General features: G+C 37.1%; 1 protein-coding gene across 33 annotated transcripts in view; it reads right to left on the bottom strand.

Annotated features, from left to right (window-relative positions):
• Positions 1-15,488, bottom strand: part of MAP2 (microtubule associated protein 2) — a 277,004-nt gene that overhangs the window by 131,943 nt on the left and 129,573 nt on the right. For 13 of the 33 annotated variants that reach the window (XM_036857811.1, XM_036857812.1, XM_036857813.1 and 10 more), the window contains exons 1-2: positions 13,124-13,438; positions 12,784-12,851 (exon numbers count right to left, since the gene is read on the bottom strand). The gene's annotated coding sequence lies outside the window, so the exon portion shown is untranslated. Of the gene's footprint in view, positions 1-12,783; positions 12,852-13,123; positions 13,442-15,488 lie in introns of those variants that run through there. The other 20 variants (XM_036857801.1, XM_036857807.1, XM_036857809.1 and 17 more) reach the window with 7 other exon arrangements.

Below are 15,488 nucleotides of genomic sequence, written 5' to 3'. Positions count from 1 at the left end.
GAAAAAACACCAGGGAAACTGCTGCTAGGAGTTTCAGCAGGTCCATCCCAAGGAAACCTGGAGAAACTCCAAGCTGAAAGTCTTCAAATACAGATTCCGAGGGGGCTGTGAGACCAATTTCATGGCAATTCACTAAGAAACGTATTCAGAACAATTGAGACCCTTTCTCTTCTTCTCCTTTGCTACTACATTTTTAGCTGAAGGAAGAAGCTTTTGCCCCCAACAGTAAAAATAAAAACTAGTCTTTAATGAAAGCGGGTGATCAGTTTTGGAAACAGTTCTGGTACGGATAAATCCATGCAGAACTGAAACACATTGAGGAATTGTAGGGACCCTAACCTGCTCACTTGCTAGTTCCACCTCCATGCTCCTTCTGGGATGCCTGCTCCTGACGAAGTCAGCTCACTTACCCAGAACTTGCGGTCAGCCTTCACGGTGAGGAAACTTACAATAGCTACCTATGATCCTCAGCCTAGTTCTTCATTCATTAAAACAAACAAACAAACACAAACCGTTCAAATCAAGGCATTTGAGAAAAACCAGAGGCATGAATAGAAAAGTACTTTTAAAAATGACTCCTGGAAATATTTTCTCCCGTTCTGAGGGTTGTCTTTTCTGGGGCAAAGTGAGGGTAGCATCGACGTATGTACACTACCGAATGTAAAATAGTTAGCTAGTGGGAAGCAGCAGCATAGCACAGGGAGATCAGCTCGGTGCTTTGTGACCACCTAGAGGGGTGGGATAGGGAGGGTGGGAGGGAGACGCAAGAGGGAGGGGATATGGGGACATACGTATGCATATGGCTGATTCACTTTGGTGTACAACAGAGACTAACACAGTATTGTGAAGCAATTATACTCCAATAATGATCTATTAAAAAAAAAATGACTCCTGGAGAAATAGAGATGATTGAGGGAACAAAAGAAAACTTACAATTATAGGTGTCTTTCTCAGAGGCATGTGAAAGAATATTGCATACTTTAAAAATAAACTTCCTTCCAGAAATGAATTACAGAAAATTATCAGAGAATAAGAAAAAAATTCCTGTAAATTAACATATGATTTAAAATATATAATTAAAAAATAGAATTGGCAGGATTAAAGGCAAATAATAATTCAGCTGATTAGAAGAAGAAAAAAACTCCTTGAATGTAGAAAAAGTGAAAAAGGGATTTTAAAAATATGTGAAAAAGGAGATGAAACAGATCAATCCAGTAAGTCCAGCATTTATAAATAGGAATCCTCTAAATATGGGACAGAGGCAGAGATAACCAGAAAAAGAAGAGAGGAAAGTGTCTGTTAGTTTAAAAGATTTAAATAATTTAAACTAATAACTAATTTTAAATAATCTTATTGCCAAATTAGATAAATATTAAAAGACCTACATATAGACACATCCTTTTGAAATTGCACAAAACTCCTAAAACTTACTATAAAGAAAAAGAAAATCAAGGTTATTCACAGAAGAATGAGAACCTGACTGATATCAGAATTCTTATCAATAACACTAGATGCTAAAATATAATAGAGCAAAACTGCAGATCTAGCCAAATTACCAATCAAGTATGAGTATTATATGAAGACATGGTTTGAGACATGTAAGGACTCAAATTTATCAATAACCTGCCATATATGAATAAATGCCTTTAGAAGAAGCTCCAATAAAACAGAAATGGAATATAATAAAAGATAACATGAGATAGAAACTACAGGGAGAGAGGAATATAGCCTAGAAGAAGGGTTGGAAAATTATGGTCCATGGGCCAAATACAGCCACCACCTGTTTTTGTAAATTATGTATTATTGGAACACAGCCATGCCTATTCATTTACTTACTATCCATGTTTCTTTTGGGCTACAATGGCAGAGCACACTGTAGCTGTATGATTAGCTGTAACGGAGACTGTATAGCCCTCATAAACTAAGAGTATTTACTATCTGTCCCTTTAGAAAAAGTGTGCTGACCTCAGTCTACAAGAAAGAAATTTGGTTGCAAGAGATTAAAGTCACTGAATCAGAATCAGAAGAATTCTTAGAGTATAACAATTATTAAACTGGCTTTCACTGGGATATGAGGTTGAGGATGGGTTTAGGGAAGAAGACTCTAATTTTATTTTGGTCCCTTTGTTTGGCTTGATTTTTTTTTACCATGTGCAGGTATTTGATTAATTCAAAAATAATAAATTCAGCACTCATTCAAAAATATACATTGCATGCCTACTCTACGGTAAGTAGTTGTCAATGCACTGGGGAAATAGCAGTGGACAAGGCAAAGTCCCCATACTTTTAGAATTTAAATTCGTTTGTGGGGGGAGATAGAAAACATACAATCTTGGCATTATTATTGACATTTTGAGCCAGATAATTCTTGGTTGTAAGGAGTTCATCCATTGTAGGATACTTAACAGCGTCTCTGGCCTCTACCCTTTAGATATCAATAGCTCTTGTCCAGTTATGACAATCAAAAATGTCTCTGGACATTTCCAAATGAGCCCTGGCAGGGGGACAAATTGTCTTTGGTTAAGAACCACTGGTACAGGGTAAAAGGTCTGGCTTTGGGGCCAGCAGACCTGGGTCTTACTTCATCCTCCACTAATTATTAGCTACTTATCCTTGGGAAATATACTGAACTTCATTAAACCTCATCTTCCTCTTCTATGAACTGGGGATAAAGAAACTACTGTGCGGGTGGCTTCTGCTGCTGCTTCTCCTTTTCCTTCTTCTTTTCCTTCTTCCTCCCCTTCCTCCTCTTCCTCTTCCTTTTCTTCTTCTTTTTCTTCTGAAAATGTATGTCCTTGGCACAAAATACACATTAAATAAATAAGAGCTATTATTATTTAATTATAATTGTAGCAATGAGGATGAGGAAGAGGAGGAGAGAAGTGTGTGGAGTGGAGTGTGTGCAAGGGTATTGAGGGATGCAGAGGAGTCACTGTAGGCCTTGGATATTTGGGTGAGGGTCTGGTTATGCTCTCGCCAAAGAAGCACTGTGGTGATGGACTTGTACTATGATATGTAACGTTCTATAAAAATAACGTGGCTAGGGAGCACTTGAAATGTGGTTAGTATGACCAAGGAAGTAAACCTCAATTATTTTTTGTTTTAATTCATTTAAATTTAAGTAGTTGCCTATGGCTAGCTGCTACCACATTGACCAGCACAGCTCAAGAGAGCAAACAAGAACCACTGGAAGGAAAAACATGGGAACACAAAGAAGAGCTTATATTACAGTTTGTCTGTGAGATGAATGGGGTGATGGTGTTCAGGGCAGGGAGAGCAGATAAAAACATTTCGGCACCTCTGGCATTGAGAGCCTGGATGAGGGTGGTGGACAGAAGAATCTGGGCAAGAGGTGGGCCATTGCAATGAGAATGTCCTCAGTGGATTCATTCCTATTGGTGCTGCCTTGAGACACTGACCTCAGCACTGACCCTACTCAGTGGCCTCTGAGGTTATCGTTTTTCTTTACATGTGCTACCCTGAGGTCAGAACTGAGATCCACAGCTTCCAGCTCAAAATTCTTCATAAGCTCTTATAATTATCCTAATATTAGGCAAAATACAATGCCTGCTTTTTAAAATGTTTTTCCATAGATCTGATTTTCTGAAGCTTTAATCATTTTCTTTGTGATCCTGGGTTCTTGCTGAGCTGTCTACCACTTGACTAAAATTCTGTGAAACTTAGAACTAAATCACGAATTCTTATTAATCTATCCCTCCAGCAAACGCTTTTTAAATCAGTAAGATGACATGTTCTGTGATATATTTAGACTTAGCTCCTTTTCATACTGAAAAGTTTAAAACCATTTCAGTAATAAGTGATATTTTTTACTAGTATTTACTGAGCTCCACGCCATGCTCATCCAGGATTCTAAAGGGAGAGCAGGGAAATCCATTTAGTGGAGGTCACAGCTACCTTGGAATGGGTTATTTTAGCAGTCAAGTCAGTGCATTATTAAAATAGTCTAGACTTAGGACAATATACTCATTTATCTGTTTTGGCTGCATGGCAGCAGAAAGTAAAGGTTTCAGGGCCAGAACAAGTATACAAGCCCAGGTTAACTATCTTCTAGTGGAGTGACTTGGGTAGGTCACTGCATTCTTTACACTTCAGTTTTCTCATCTGTAATAAATATAACAAGATCTGCCGTTCCCATTCCAGAGATTGTTGTGAGCTTTGTGACGTCATGTATTAGAAAATGCTTTGTATCACTTAAAAAGAGGTACTGATTTTTTTTTTTTTTTTTTTAAATCTAAATGCAACTTCTTAGCCGGTCACATTATTTTAACAATTTTATGTTCCAAAGTCTACATCCTGGGTCTTTTTGTGAGCATAACATACAGAGTAGAACTAAAAATGCATGCACATATTAAGCTATATATTACATTTATTATGTCCCTTTGATTTATTGGACTATCCACCATCCTGTAGAGGAAAAGTGCAGCAGTGTGACCAGAGTTATTTGAATTACTCAGGACCATGAGTGCTTGTATGATTTAAAATTTTTTTCATTGTTAGATCTCATATTTCCTCAAGTACCAATAAAAATCTTGGAAAGTCAGTCATTTTAGGGATTTCTGTCCTCAACTATTTAAAGTATTGGCAGTGTAGGTGTGCTTTTTAAGATTCTAGAATATCACAAATTCACCTGCAGCTATACCCAAAATTGTGCTAACCAGTTGCTCTTAGACACTATGTGAGAAGAATCCTAAATGCCTACGTGTTGCATCTTATTCTGTATACGTAACAATGAACTCTTAGCATGAGAAAATTCTACAATGAGCAAGAAAATATTTTTAAAGAAAACTAAGTACAAATATTGTTCACCTTGGAAATAAAACATAAGATCTTCCTGAAATGAAACATCATTTCCTAAATTCCTACACAATGCAAAGAAATATATGTTTGTTGTAATCTGTTAAATGGAGTAGCTTTCTTTTAACATTTGCCAGATGTGGATCAATGTACTTCCGCTGCTTTAAATGGTCATAATCCAGAGTCATTAACACCAGAGAGAATCTGAAGAAAGGTTAATTCAAACCATCTGAGGCAGACCCAAGTGGAATTCACAAAAAATGACGATTGATTCAGACTTTTTTTCTTTTTTTTGAGAGAGGGAGAGTTGGCGTCAGAAACACCAGAGATTATCCTGTCTACTCTGAGACTCTTAACAATTGAATGAATGATGAAAGGGCACAGACATGGTATTCAAACTCTGGCAGTTTTACCAATCCCAGTTTGACTGCGCAAAGAAGACCAGCACTGTCCATTACAGAAAAACTACAGTTTCACACACACTTATTTTCTTAGCTTCAACTTGGCATATGTATGAAGGGCATTTTCTGTGTAGTCAGCAAGGAAGTACTAAGAAGTACTAAGATGCCTTAAGACATGGTCTCTCTCCTCAAGGATTTTCCCCAAGTTTTCTCCTTGAAGAAATGTGTTTTTCTATTTAAGTTGATTTCTGTTCATATGAAAACGAATTTGATATTTCCCTGGAAGTTTCAATTTAAAGTTTCTAATGACACTGCCCCTGCCTACTTGGCTGTTAAACACCAAATTACAAAATGACAGTGGCAAAGTCTAAAGATCAGGTCATGACATGGCTTAGAGATAGAACCAGCCTTTTAGCAAAGGATAAATGCTGATAAGTGTGAGGATATCACAGGTGTTCAATATGCACTTAAGCTGTTTTTCCTTGATGACGAGTATGCCGTATTTCTTTGACTTGTTATTTTCTTAGATATTGCATAGCTGAAACATGTGCTGTGGAAGGAATCAACCAAGTATAGGCACCCATGTTCCTGCAGCTATAAGGGAAGATTGAGAGTTACAGCCTAGCAGTGAGGCAGAAAGATAACACTCCTCCAGATGGAGTCTGTCAAGGCTTCTTGTGAACACTTAGCCCCTCTGAACACTCTAACTGTCTACAAACACATGTATCCTTCCTTCAGAGGAATGCAGGTTGCTGTCACCAACCGAAACAGTCCTCCAAAGGGAAATGATTTTGTTGGAAAAAAAAAAATGCATTCTTTAAATCAGAGACTATACTCAATAGCCTCCTGTGACTTTAAGGAGAGTCCTCCAAGGCTTGTACTAGGCTGTGTGTGGCAAGAAGACGGGATGTAAAAATTGGGAAGCTCTGCTACTAAGCACAGACGAACATAAGGGGTGTGAAGAGCTAGCAGGCCAGAGAATTTAGCAGGCCAGGACTGTGCTGATCATCCAGGCAGAGAGGAGTCCAACGAAATTATGAAGCAGGGAACAGAACTGGAGTTAAGAAACTGGCCCAGGGTTATATGCACTCACATTCCCAAACCTGAGCCACAAGAATTCATTATATGGCTTGATAAAGCATTGAGCGTGGGCGGAAAGAATGAAATGTCAGTAGCTCATTAGGACTGGTTCAATGGCTTTCATAAAATAACTGATTGGAATTGAAAAAGCTTAGAGCTAAAGAGGGACAAATCTCTCTCTCACCATCAAAGAGGCTTAAAAGTATGTAGTGCTACTGCAGGAAGAGAAGGACTCACATTTGACTTGCTCATAACAACAGCTCCTATCATATCGATTTTTTTTTTTTGGTGTGGAAATTTGCCTTCTAACTTCTTGCTAATCAAAGCATGGTCCACGGTCCAAAAGCAACAACATCACCTGGGAGTTTGTTAAAATATAGAATCTCAGGCCCCTCCTCAGACCCACTGATTCCAAATCTGCATTTTAATAAGATCCCCAGTTGATTCATCTCTGCTGTAAAGTTTGAGATGCTTATCTCCCAGTATCTACCCTTATACCTTATCACCCATTCTCTGCATAGCTGACTCAGTAATCTTTTAATTTGGTTTACCCACTGATTATTTCCCCTCACTAGAAAGAAAGTTCCATTAGGGAAGGAAAAGGGCATGGAATTGGTGTTCAAGAAATATTCACTGAATGAATAAGTGAATTTTCCTCCAGTCTGAGATAAAGTCTGGATGATATGTTAAGGTCCCCGTATCTTTACCACTAGACAATCTCACTCTCTTTTCTTTCACTTTTATCTGTAGGGAAGATGAATTTTGCTTGCCAAGCCCAAATCCCTGTCTGTGCTCTTCATCTCCCTTCCATTAGGACCTTGCTCTTTAAGTGTGTCCTTCTTCTGCTTCCATACATAGCACACCCCCCTGACCCCCCCAGCCCGTCTCTATCTGCCCCCTCCCCTTCAGTTTAGGACTCTACTTGTTAGTAAGAGAAGGGGAAGTCACCGCCCTCCTTGCCTTACATATTCTATCTCTTTCCTGTGAACCCTGGCCTTCTTAAGAATGTTTCCTATTATTTTCATATCCTTATTTACTTACTTACTTCTCGAGGTCTTGCTTCTGTCCCCACAGTTTGATTGGTTTGAGTCAGACCCAGATTCAAAACTGGTCCTAAAACTTGTCCAATTCTCTCAGTCCCTGGTCCTTCATTTTTTAAGAGGAGATATAAGACTCTACATTGGAGTCACTGGGATAATTAAAGTGCCAGAGGCTGGCACATGGCAGGTGCTAAAGTAATTTTAGATTCTCTTTCTTGGAAGAAAGCTGAGGCTAATTTTGAAACCAGTAAATTATATCTGACCAGGAACTTGACAATATAGAATACTGTGATTCTTTTGTTAGGAAATATCTATTGGAAATCACTTGAAATATCATGTAAGAGTGACATAACGAAGTATCTCATTGCACTATTGTGATGACAGTGAAAAATTAGAAACAATGGGGAATAAACATATCCAACGTCTACATGACAGAACATTATGCAGGTGGCAAAATGCTGTAAGAGATGAGTGGAAAAAAGGCAGAATTCAAATTGTATGGTTCTGATCCTGATTATGTAAATTTAAATGCAATAGAGGAAAAGAAACAAGCTAAAAGGTTTAGAAAATGTTAACCATAATCTCTGGATTGTGTAATTATGGATGGGTACTATTTCCTTCCTTACACTCTTCTAAATTTTATAAACTTTACAAAATGTTGATTTATTGTTTTTATAACAGAAAACATTACTGAAATAAATAATAAATCCAGCGGTCTCTTATTTATTCTCATTCTTCAATTTTTCTGGAGAATTTGCATTTTAGCCTTGTTTTCTGTTACTTCAACTGTCTTCTTTTTTCTTTGCTTTAAAAAAAAAAATCTTCCTTGAACTTTGTCAACCCTTCCCTCATTCTGCATCCTAAATGTGAATGCTGTCAAGAATTTCCTCTCTGGTCCTCTTCTCATCTTTCTTGATAATGTCATCCACCTCCTATTTCCCTAATTTCTCTTCTCAGCTTTGGATCTACATGTTCTGCAATCTACTAGACCAGTCCACCCACATCCAGCCAACATGGCCTAAACTGGCCTCTTCATTTTATTCACTCTCTCACTCATTCAGTCAGCATGTATTGGCTGTCTACTATGTACTAGGCTGTCTGTTAGAGACTAGGGATACAATAAAGATAAAAGGGGCGGGGCTCTTTCCTCAAGCAACTTTTACCTACCTTTCTCCCCTGATTTTTCCAGCTGTCAAATTCAAATGTTAGAGTCACCATTGAGTCCTTCTGCTTTTCATCCCTCCTACCAATCAAGAGGTTGCAATTCTCAGGGTATAAATTTGAGTTCGGAAACAACTTTCACTTTCATGACCTCTTTTTTAATGCCCACTGTCAACACCCTCTTTGAGCCTTTATTTTTTCCTGGATTATCCTATGACAGCTTCCAAAGTGATGCTTTCTTCAATATGCTCTCACACACAACCCTGTCATATACAGAGCTATAAAATAAGTCCTGTGAAAACAGTGTAGGTAATTGTGGTCTCCTATCCAGAATACAGTCAATAGCTTTTCAGTGAATACTGAAAAACATCTCCTCAACTTGGCATTTACAGTCCTCTTTCAATGTGTTAGGTTGAACTGAATGAAATTTTCATTTTGTAGTTCAAAAAGTATAGAATATTAGGCATTCCTAATATTAGGAATATTAGGCATGGTACAACCTAACAGTATTCATGTATATTTCCATCCTTATCTTCTAAGAATCCCCTTCTTTTGTCCTGCATTCCAGAATATAAATGGGATCAGTCTGTGCTTTTCTTGCATGTTCACTTCCTTTGGATCCTTTGCTAATGTCATTTGTTCTTCCGAGCTCCTCCAGGCATTATCTCTCCCTTGAATATTTCTATTCATCCCTAAGTTCCACCTCAAAAGACTCATCCTCCACTGCTGAGTCTCTTCTCAATTGTTAGTAATCCTGCCCTGCAATGAGCCTGGGTGCTACTTCCTGGTTTTAATCCGCTACACCCAGCTGAGCTCAGATGGTGTTCTCTTGTATATACTCCCTTTCAAGTAGACCATCCTAATACATATTTGTGTAATTGTTAGTGCCCTCAGTTGTTTTTCTGGGTTAGTGAGTTGTACTTTAAGGGTGCATGCGCATTTTCACACTGTTTTCTGCTTCTTTATCTATTTTGGCCGTATGAAACTTCGGCCATGATTTCAATTAAAAAAAAAAAAAAGCCTTTGCAAGATATGGCATCAGTTATACTATTTAGCACTTGAATTTTCTGGCTTATTTTCTTATATAGATGATGCAATTCAGTAATATGACTTCACTGTAATGACATAGGAGATATTTTATGAATCCACTTATTTCAAAACTAATTTATCTCTGACAGTCTTCTTTCAAGAATAAAAATCCTCAGGTTAAATATAAAATATATATTTAAAATATAAAATATACCAGAGCTTGAACATTACAGTTAAGTATTTTAAGATGTATTCACTCCTACCTTATATATATAAAAACAAGAATCTACAAGCATACTGTTTTAACCTTATTTCAGTGACATATATTTCATGTGCATAATAAAACATTATAATGATGACTATGAGCCAAAAAATCTACTAGAAAAAAATGTAGTATTCTGTGATTAATATGAAGGACTTTGGGCCAGACTTGCGTTGACTGTCCAATTGGAATCTCAGTTCATTCATAATATGGAGACCATACCCATCTCCCCGGATTGTAGACAGAGTTAAAATGTAATAACGTATGTTAAGGGCTTAGGATATTATCTAGCACATAGTTAATAACAAAAATTATAGTTTTATTAATAAAAATAAATGACAAGAATAGCATTCCCTAAAGCTATTATGATTCTAGAAGTTTCCTTACAGATTATATATATGTATATAAGCATATATATATAAAATGATGTCATACTTAGTAGTCCATAATAAGCAACCAAGCGTTTAAGAAGATTATGACATCATTCTTAGTATTACATTGAGAGAGAAAGAGAACGGCCTCCCCGCCCCGTCTGCTGCAGCAAAATTTTGGCTGAAGACGTGAAGAGCAGTAAACAATGCCAAGCCTCGGAGTAGTATTTAGGAAGCGTCCATAAAGCAAAACTCATACTGCAGTTTGGGGTCTTTCCCTTAGCTGGTGAAAGTGAAAGGGGACATTTCAAAAATTCTTTCCATCTTAACCTAAGACCAGAAAAACCCTTTTGCATATAGCCTGAAGAAATTTTGGCACATGGTTTGCTTGATTTTCTACCTGATATTAATTATTTAATTAATTTTGATTAATTAGAAACATATAATGAATATTTGGGGTAACTGAAAAAAAATGTACCAAATGTCTGTTTTAGAGTCTGTCATCTCATGAAAAACAAGAACAAAAAAGTAATGGGGGGAAATATCGACAAAGTCATTTATCCATCAAATAATTAAATAAATATTTATTGAACTCCTGCTGTTGTCCAGGGACTATTCTATATGCTGAAGATTTCAGTGGAAAAATCAGTAAAGGGATTAACTAATGTCAAGACGATATTGATTAGAAAAACCATGATACAGGTCCCTGACTCTCTGAGAGTCCAATAGCCAAATTCTATTTTGATTTGACAATGTAACAGACTATTTGAATAAAGCCTGATTTATTACACAAAATCTATTAACATACCACAAGATGAATTTTAAAATGGTCCTAGAAAATTTAGGAATCAAGAAACTTTTGATGAGGTAATATGACACTTCTCTAATACCCAGATAAATCATAACAGAGCTGATTAATGCCTATCGACAATATACTGAATACATCTTTTAGTGGTTAAATAACAACTTCATCCTTTTCCAATTCACGTAAATACCCCAAAGTTCAAAATTAATTTAGTTAGTTGCTAAATGAGTCTGAAGATCAGGAAACAGTTTCTCACCTGAAATATATCCTGTAGAAATTTAGTTAGATGGTAAAATACCAAATATATATATATATATTTTTTTTTTTTTCACCAAATATGAAATGTTTTCACTTACTCTGAGTGAAACCTAAAAAGAGAGAATGGTCCTAAGGGTTTTACAGTATCCAAGAGGAATAGTAAGTCCTGTTTGGAAATTTCATACATGATTCCACTGAGAAATTTCTGAGGAAAAAAACACAATCTATTTCACATATCTCTGAGACTAGCCTATTAGATTTTGTTCAATGTCTGAAATAATGCAGCTTCCTTTTTTAGAACACACAGATTTATTTTAATGAATTCATTCTCCCGTGCAAAAATATTATGTGATGTTGCCTACACTCTGGAAGGGGGGGGTGACAGTGGCATCTGCCCCTTCCTTCTCTCCCACAATAACTACCCACAGCAGCAAGGCTCTTAATAAGTGCTTGTGGAATGAATAAATTAAGGCTCTCATAATTACACATTGCAGAGAAAATTAAATAAGCACAATGCGTTCATCTCCTTCAACTGCTACAAATATTCACACTCACAGGTGTACACTTGCATACTTCTGGTATTTCAAGATCAGTCGTTAAACATTAGCCATTTTTAAAGTACCTTTAAGAAAACAAACCTTACTGCATAAAATATTTTGGACTGATACTCGAGGTGAATGCTAAGGAAAGACTTAACAGATGTATTGATCTTCTCAGCAAGGTGGAAAATGTCTTCCGTTTTTTAAAAGGCAAATTATAAATATTGGTTTTACTGACATGAGCATATGTTCAAGTCAAAGATCATCATAAAGAATTAACGATCCCATAATTGGCATCTCCGATCAATATATATCCTGATGTTGAACTTGAAGATTAATATTTTTCACATAAGGCATAAGGCCCAGGATCAATGATTCAACTGCTTTCACGGCAAGATGAAAGATTACTTTCTTATGCTGTCAATGCTAAATAAAGCATATGTAAAATCGGTTCTTTCAATAACAAACAACCTCAACCTTTAAATAGACACAGTGTTGAAGACTAAAGCATCAGTGAAGAAGTTATAATATTTTATTCGCAAAACCCAACAATACTGAGTCATTCCTGGGCTTTCGTCTCTAGTGCTCATTCTACCTGGGAAGGGCAAGCCATTTTATTTAGCCATTTAAAAAATATCACTTACTAGCAGGATTCCCTCAGATAAAATCATTACTTAGCATATTTCTCTTAAGTTCAAATTATTTAATTTTTCATTAAGAGAGAATTTTGGATATTTTTTTAAAGCTGTTACAGTGATGAAAATACCTAAAAAAGCCAGAAATATTGATATTTGCTAACAACTTGCAGCACAGACAAAAAACATAATTCTTTGGACATCTTAGAATCAAAATAGCCTCGGACAATGGCATTCTCGGCATAGCAAATCATACATGCTATATAGACAATGATCAATGTAGGCTTAAGGATAAAAGACCAACCATAGAGAGATTAATTTAAATAAAACATTCCAAATCCTCCCTGATTTTCCCTCATTTAAACACCCAAACAAAACATGTGGTACCTTTTACTTTTCTGAATGAGTAGTTTCCAATCAATGTTTCCTTGGTTAGAGACAACAAGCTGAAGAACCTACCGAAACAAAACAAAAGAAAAAAATTCATATATAGATTTATTAGCTAAATATTGAAAACTGTAACTCACCAGCAAGCAAACGCATTCTTATATCCAGATAATAAATCTACGTCTTGAGATCTGTAGCACAAAAAATGCAGTACTTGAATTTTTAGGAAGCCCAGAAAGGAATTTAAAAGCATTTTACTGTGAGATCACATATAGCAGATGCTTTGAAAAATGGATTAAAAAGAAAACAAAATAAAATGTAAAAAAACCCAAACCATTACCAGAGCATATGCAGCGATACCACCCAAGTCTAGCCTTTGAGAATTGCTGCAGAATCCTTCTCCCCTAGCATTATCTCCGCGGGCTGGCTCAGGCTCTCTAGCTCCAGACAGACGCAGTCTGCAAGCCACCAGCTCCTGTCTGTGTGTGTCGGGGAAAGGGAAGCTGCAAATTAGAAAAAGTCCCCGCAGTGGCGAAAAGGAAAATAAGGCGAGTGGGAGAGGGTGAGAGAGCTCACTAGCCTCAGAATTTTCGAGAATGATGACAAGCCACCCAGTTCCGCCATCATTCACTGACAATAAGATGTAGCCCTGGCGTATGATTTAGAGGTTTGCATAGGGGCTTCTGGTATCAAATGCCTGACAGGCATCTTAATTGCCTCCATCCAAGTGTGTCCCCAGGAGTCGAGTCTATAAGCCTATGAATGTCATCATCTGTTCTCCTTTGTGTTAATGCCAGACACATACATACACACACACACACACACACACACACCCCGTGCTTAAACAGAGAAACCGTTTTCCGGCATATAGGATTACAAAGAAGTTGGGCTACATAAACTGGACATGACAAAACAATAGTTTATGGGAATTTTTATTATCTGCATTCATGGCATCAGAGATTTTTGAGGTTTTGTCATTAGCAGAAAATTACAATATTTTTTAAAACTGAGTATCACATATTGCTTATTTATATTCCAAATAAATAACTGTGTTCATTAGAGAAATGTTTATATTTATGTATATTTTTTAATGGAAAATTCAATCCCCTTGTAACTGTGATAATTACGCACTTGGCAATGGTCTCCTTACAAGGGAGAATGCAGCAAAAAACAAAGAGGATTAGGAAACCAGGGTTGATGTGTGATTTCTGGGGGCAATCTATTTTATTCCCTTCACATAAACAAGCAAAAAAGAGGTAGCAACCAGCTTGAGTATCGAGACTTTACAGTCCCTGAGGACCAAGACAGGGAATTGAATCTCTGACATAATCAGTATCCCCTTTATGTTAGCAACTGAAAGTAACAGTTGAATATCCCAGTTTTACAGTGCCCCTTATGTAGGCAGGTTAAGTATGGAATAATTCCCTGCATTTATTTCCTGGACAAAAGGGATGGGGAAAATGTTAATAAATAAATTAACTTGTACAGCATTCTTAGCTCCCTGCATCAGTGAATGTAGCAAAATTCCATGTGTACCAAAAGGGCCGGCTGTGAAGAAGATTGCTGGGAGGGAGCATCACCATGGTTACCGGAAACAGAAAGTAGGAAAAAAAATAAGGTGATGATAGAGAAGATGGAAGGAGACTACAGTGGAGGAAATTCAGAGACAGAATGATATGCTTCATTTTCTTCTTTCTGGAAAGAACTGTCTATCAGTTTTATATTAGATTTCAAATGCATTAGGATGAATCTGCATTCTCTATCAGCCACCTTTCTTCTCTACTTTTTGATCACTAGGTAATATTGCTTTCGTAAGTTTGGTTCTTTTGTATGACATGGTCCTGACACTCCTTGCCTCTGACCCTATCCTGGACTCATGGACACCTCCCAGCCTAGTCCACACCCTTTGCCTCACAGTTGTGAAAGCTGAGGCCCAGGGAATCTGACCAAGGTCACAAAACTGACAGGAGATCCAATAGAGACACCATCCCAGTTTCCCGGTTCGGGTCCCCTGTTTTTCTTCTCTCACCAAGTGACTTTCTTTATGTGCTCTCTTCCATTCTGTTTGCAAGCACAACAAATTCCAGAAACATCCTTCATCTTTCATTTTGTAAGCCTTCTTCTATTTGTTAAAGCAGAGATCTTCCTCTTTAAAATTATGCATTGCAATCAATCCGAGGACTAGCTTTGTTTAATAGCTGTGCTGTACTGTACTGGACGTCTGGAGAATCTGGGGTAATTATGTCACTGCTTTTCTTTCATTTCCAGTCTGGCAGTCAGATTGGCATGATCGCCCTTTTGTGAACCTATCTTGTACAGCCTGAACTTAATCAGCATATACTAGGCACTCCATCCTCCCTGGCATCATTCTTTCTGCAAGCATGAAATTGGGCAATCGAATTGAATCAGCTTCCCAAGGTTCTTCCTAGTTATAGACAATGTGAACCTTCCTGGGGTTACCCAAATAATGAAGCTGCAAAATTGGGAGCTCATGTAAAATTAAAAAAAAAAAAAAAAAAAAAAAAATCACTCAAAGCAACCACTGGGGGGCGTATTTCTGTTCTACTCAGTAAAAAATGGGAGTAGGGTTTTGACCTTGATGTTTTACTGCTTTTATTTCCTTTATAAAATGTTCTTTCAATATTCGGTTCTTATGACTCATTGCTTTTAGGTTAACTCATTGATAAGTAGAGCCATATTGCCTT

Source organism: Balaenoptera musculus, chromosome 7 (genome assembly GCF_009873245.2).
Source record: "Balaenoptera musculus isolate JJ_BM4_2016_0621 chromosome 7, mBalMus1.pri.v3, whole genome shotgun sequence".
NCBI lineage: Eukaryota > Metazoa > Chordata > Mammalia > Artiodactyla > Balaenopteridae > Balaenoptera > Balaenoptera musculus.
This window is presented reverse-complemented; position numbering and strand designations above follow the sequence as displayed.